Source organism: Branchiostoma floridae, unplaced genomic scaffold (genome assembly GCF_000003815.2).
Source record: "Branchiostoma floridae strain S238N-H82 unplaced genomic scaffold, Bfl_VNyyK Sc7u5tJ_433, whole genome shotgun sequence".
Lineage (NCBI taxonomy): Eukaryota > Metazoa > Chordata > Leptocardii > Amphioxiformes > Branchiostomatidae > Branchiostoma > Branchiostoma floridae.
This window is the reverse complement of record NW_023365849.1, coordinates 26495-32400: the sequence shown is the minus strand read 5'-3', so window position 1 is coordinate 32400 and position 5906 is coordinate 26495. Positions and strand designations below refer to the sequence as shown.

At 41.4% G+C, this 5906-nt stretch overlaps 1 long non-coding RNA gene across 1 annotated transcript; it reads left to right on the top strand.

Moving 5' to 3' along the window:
* The first annotated feature begins 3072 nt into the window (after nucleotides 1-3072).
* LOC118408810 lies at nucleotides 3073-3905 on the top strand. The gene is made up of 2 exons (XR_004830363.1): nucleotides 3073-3550; nucleotides 3605-3905. It is a non-coding gene; the product is annotated as an uncharacterized LOC118408810 (long non-coding RNA).
* Nucleotides 3906-5906: the final 2001 nt, after the last annotated feature.

The window sequence follows — 5906 nt, the reverse complement described above, 5'->3', positions numbered from 1 at the left end:
AAGTGGATGGGGTTATTGAGGGCACTGAGGATGACATTCCTGACCTAGCGACAACTGACAAATCAAAAGAAAGAAGCTTTACCCTAGAAGCCTGCCAGACAAAGATCCAGTATAAAACTGCGGTCCCCATGATGCAGTCACTCAACCCAATGCAACAGGGGGTCTTCTATTTTGTAAGGAATTGGTGTATGGAAACTGCACAGGGAAAGCGACCAGATCCCTTTCATATTTTTGTGACGGGTGGTGCGGGGACTGGAAAGAGCCATCTCATAAAATGCATATATTATGAGGCTACCAGGTTACTAGGAAAGGCACAAGAAAACCCTGACAAGGTCTCTGTCCTTCTTACGGCACCCACAGGAACTGCTGCATTCAATATCGGTGGGAGCACTGTCCACCATGCCTTTCATCTGATGTGTGTTACGAAGACGTATCAGCCCTTGTCTGAAAGTACCCTTAACACTTTGCGTGCGCAGTATGAAAGCCTCAAAATTGTGATTGTAGATGAAGTATCGATGGTCGACATGAAGCTCATGTCTTCCATTCATGGTAGATTGGGTCAGCTGACCCAGTCAAGGTCAAGTGCAAACTTTGGAAATGTGAGCATCTTGGCAGTAGGTGACATGTATCAGATCCCTCCAGTCAGGGGACAAAGTCTCTACAGGGGAAAAGATTTCATTGACTTGTGGAATCCAATCTTTGAAGTTGTTGAACTTCAGGAAATCATGAGACAGAAGGATGATGCTGCCTTTGCAAACCTTTTGAATAGAATGAGGGTAAAGAGAAAAAAAGACAAACTTTCTGATGAAGATGACAAAACTCTATCATCAAGGGTGTTATCTACAGACTTTGCATCAAATGATTATCCTAAGGATGCACTTCACATCTTTTCCACCAATAAAGCTGTTGTAGATTATAATGACAAGATGTTGAATCTCAGGTGTTCAGATGTTACATGTTTTGAAGCCTCCGATTTTGTCAAAGATCCCACAACAGGTTCAATGACAAGACGACCTCATGCACAAGGAGATAAAGACGACCTCCTTGATGTGGTCAAAGTTGGGATTGGTGCTCGTGTCATGCTTTGTAGAAATGTCAATGTTGAGGATGGTCTAGTTAACGGTGCATTTGGAACAGTGACAGGTGTAACAGGTGGCCAGCAAGATGCAAGTGATGGTGCAACTGTCTTTGTGAAGTTTGATAATCCAAAGGCAGGTGTGCTTGAAAGAGAAAAAAGTGCAGTTCCCAGTAGTCTACCAGAGAATTCAGTTCCGATTCGTCAGATTGAGGACAACTTGAAGAAATTAAGTAAAGTCAAACGCTACCAAATTCCTATCAAGCTAGCCTGGGCCTGCACAGTACACAAAGTACAGGGCATGACAGTTCCTGAAGTAGTTGTCTCCATGAAAAATATTTTTGCATCAGGTATGGCGTATGTGGCCTTGAGTAGGGTATGTTCCATAGGTGGTCTTCACATTACAGACTATAAACAGGAGTCCATCTACTGTGATGAGGCAGTGCAGGAGGCAGTTAATAAGATGAAGCATTTCGAATATGTATCCAACCCATTTACAAATGTTGGTGACAGATCTGTCGGTGAAGTGTTGAACATTGTCCATCACAATACTGAAGGACTTGAAAAGAAATTTGAAAGTCTGAAGTCAACTTGTTTGGTTGAAGCTGATATCATATGCCTGACTGAGACATGGCTGTCAGAAAATGTGCAGTCCTCCCAGTTTCAGTTGGAGAGTTTTAACATGTTTCGTAAAGACAGATCAAGTGGGCATGCTTGCGAGGAAGCTTGTAATGCGACAAGGAATTCCAGTCGTGGAGGCGTGGCAATATATGTACGTGACATATACAAGTGTTCTGAAATTCCCATCCCAAATGATATCAGTCTAGAATGTGTGGTTACGCAAGTTTCTGCTGACTGCATGCCTGTGAAACATCTAATTGTAGCCATTTATAGACCCCCAAATGTTCGCAAAGACTCATTCATATCCAGTTTGGAGAAACTCTTGGGGCACTTGTCTGCAGTGGAAAGAAGTAACACAGTGATTCTTGGTGACTTTAATGAAAATTTGATGTCAAGTGAAAACAAAATGATCCTTTCTTTCTTGATGCAAAATGGCTTCAAACAGTTGATAGAGTCTCCTACAACTGAAAGATGTACTCTCATTGACCATGTGTACATTTCACAACTGTCAGCTGTTGTTAATCATGGTGTAATACAAACATTCTATAGCTACCATGATGCTGTATACTGTACGTTGTGTAATGAGAGATAAAACAGAAATCAGAGTCAAAGGAAGGGAGTGTGTGTATTGTACCAGCTTGGGCCTTGTCGAGCTGAGTGGAAGGTTGACAATCTCTATTGTCACCATGATGCTGTGATGCTGTATACGTTGTGTAGTGATGAGATAAAACAGAAATCAGAATCAAAGGAAGGGAGTGTGTGTATTGTACCAGCTCAGGTCTTGTTGACCTGAGTGGAAGGTTGACAATTTCTATAGTCACCATGATGCTGTGTACTGTATGTTGTGTAATGATGAGATAAAACAGAAATCAGAATCAAAGGAATGGAGTGTGTGTGTATTGTACCAGCTCAGGACTTGTCGAGATGAGTGGATGAGAAAAGGGAGCCTGGTGGATGCCTGTGAATGAAGTACTTGGCGCCAGCTTCCGGCCCTTGCCACACAGCATATTCAGTGGTGGCAAGGGGGATGGGGAATGACAAAGGTTCCCGCTCTGGCTCTTGCCAAAAGTGGTAAGAGGGAGCCTGGTGGATGCCTGTGAATGAAGTACTTGGCGCCAGCTTCCGGCCCTTGCCACACGGCACATTCAGTGGTGGCAAGGGGGATGGGGAATGACAAAGGTTCCCGCTCTGGCTCTTGCCAAAATTGGTAAGAGGGAGCCTGGTGGATGCCTGTGAATGAAGTACTTGGCGCCAGCTTCCGGCCCTTGCCACACAGCATATTCAGTGGTGGCAAGGGGGATGGGGAATGACAAAGGTTCCCGCTCTGGCTCTTGCCAAAAGTGGTAAGAGGGAGCCTGGTGGATGCCTGTGAATGAAATATTTGTTGCCAGCTTCCGGCCCTTGCCACACGGCACATTCAGTGGTGGCAAGGGGGATGGGGAATGACAAAGGTTCCCGCTCCGGCTCTTGCCAAAGGACAAGAGGGAGCCTGGTGGAGGCTCAGTGATTGGGAGCCATGTGGATTTATGAATCATTTTTGTTAATATTAATTCATCCTTTGGACTTGTTTTTAGAATTTGTGTAGATGTTATACCAAATGTCACTGGTTTGACTTCTATATGATGGCTTTAATTTCATTCATGTCAATCCTTTTTGATCCTGTCAGTTGTACCTTTTCATTTGCAAGTACAAGTTGTGTATATGTATTTATTATACCTCTGTTGCAATATTCCTTTATCATTCAAAAGCATTGTGCATTAACATTTTGAAGCGTCCACAAATGTGTAAAACAAAGATTGACATGTCTCTGTTTTTTTTCAGCAGTAAGAACATTGTGCTCATGACACACAGCAGGTAGGGCCTGTTTTCCCTGTTTTCCCTGTTTCTGTCCTCCATACCCCTCTACAGAAGAGAAGCAGAGCTTGGCCTTTGACTGTATGTGGAAGAAGCAGACTGACTTGATTCCAACCAGCCAGAAAAGGACACGTAGATATTGATCGCAACCGATTCTGAAAAGATATATTTTGACGGAATTGTAATTTTCTGCGAATAAGATCTAGTATGTAGTTTGCTATTTTTCCAGATTAACTTTTAACAATGTAAAAACTTAAGCTCAAATTACATTGTATTTACATTAAGTCAATCAGATTGTGAGAGCAGACAAGTGTAAAATTGCAATTTTGTGAAAGTAAAACTGTAAAAATTGAAAGTTTTTTTTTCATTCTTACTGTTTGCTGTCTGTGTGTGTGTATGTTTGTAAGAGAGAGAAGAGATAATCATTCTGAACTTCATCCCACTTGCTATCCAACATGCCATCACCATTTTTTTTAATACAAGAAGACCAGAGACTTCATCATTGTCAAGACATGAATACCAAAATTGCAAAGGCCCTGGAGGTATATATCACAGGCATTTCCATACAAAATTTTGTTCCAATACCATGGCAATACAGAGGGGCCAAAAATGATACTAAAAATGGCCAAAAATTAATCCTCTTGAAGTGATGTATGCCAAAAATGTTTCGTTCTACCGTGCATATGTCGAGGGCACCCTTATACCAAATTCCATGTTATTCTGTTGTAATACCAGACCACAGATATCTCCATTTTGGAATGTTTATTTTTTTCGATATGTGTGATTGTGGAAGAACATTGTTGCATCGGCAGAGGGGCGGAGTGAAAATGGTGCATTTGCTCATAAGTAAATGTCGGCCTTTCTTGTCGTTCATTTCGAGAAGTTACTGTTAGAATGTTTGATTTCCGCACAGGGGTGATTTGGAACAGTTCAATTTTGCATGGGAACGGGTATGGCTGAAATATGCTGTATTTGCTCTGAAGCAAATGTCGGCCTTTCTAGTTGTTGGTATTACTGCATTCTGATAACTCGTTACTGGAAGGCGCTTTTGCAGGCCAAAGCGACGTTGTACTGAGAAGTATGAATGTGTTGCATTGCATTTTATTTTTGTTTCGCTTTCCGCTAGATGTCATTATTAGACCCTGAACGCCACAAAAGTATCAACGGAAGTCTTTGATTTCCCTGGAACCAGCCTATTGTTTTATGCTTTATGATAACGTTAACTCGTCACTGGAGGGTGCTTTCATGCGTACTGTGAAAACGTTACATCGTATATTGTGGTACAAATTGCAAAACGGCACCTAAAAGGCAATATAAGCGCACGCAAAAAAAAAACAAAAAAAAAACACGAAGAACAGTAATGACACGATAAACAGGAAATCACTATTGTTTTCGTTTGTTTATTTGTAATCTTTCAACATGAGGCCTAGGAAGGTGTCATCTATGACTGTATGTTCTTGTGGTATTTTTTGTATTCCATGTAATTTTGTGGTCTGATGTCCTGATGATTATAATATGAACTGATTGACAGTAAAGCAAAACGGTTCTCCCCCTTCTACACACCCTTAACATCTGCTTGCAGATTACTGATAAGGTCTCGAAGCAGATGTTGAGGTGAAATTTCGTAGTAGTTTCTGAGAGATTCTCTGATAATTTCTCACCCAAATAAACAAATAAGTGGATGAGTGTGGGGCCAAGGTAGTTAAAAGTTACCGGATGATGTCCACATATATCCTTAACATGCTCATTACGTACAAGATATGATGTGTACCTGAATGTAGGTGGCGCTTCGATGGGAGGACATGATGTTATATGGGCTCCTCGCGCGTTGCGTACAAACGACCCTTTGTATGTCAACTTGAACTTTAAATGTCATTCTATGCATATGCAAAGGTTTCTGGGCCTATTGGGGAAAGTTTTAACTGGCTATATTTCTAATTTCTCTTGTATTTTCCATTTTACAAATTGGGACGGTATACCCTACAAGAGCCTAAACTGCAGTACCGCTCGCGGCCGTATCATGAAAAGTGGTGAAGGAAGGAGACCGCCAAATTGCCAAATTTCCGTCTTTTCGGGAATGGGGAAATCGCGAAAGACTCTCAAAGGGGTTTGAAGTTTTGAGGCTTATTTGACATTGAACTCAAAATGCGACCTTTTAAGACCAAGAATCACGAAATTTTAGGCACTTCAACAAAAGTGTAATTGTATGTTTCATTTGTAATTTACCAATACAATTGGTCTGGTGTACAGTAGTTCCTATAAGTTGTCACTTTTTGGTCGACTGCCAAATTCAAATCTTAGTCGTTACGTATAAAACAAGAATACATTGAATAAATACAACGTCAACGGTATTTTT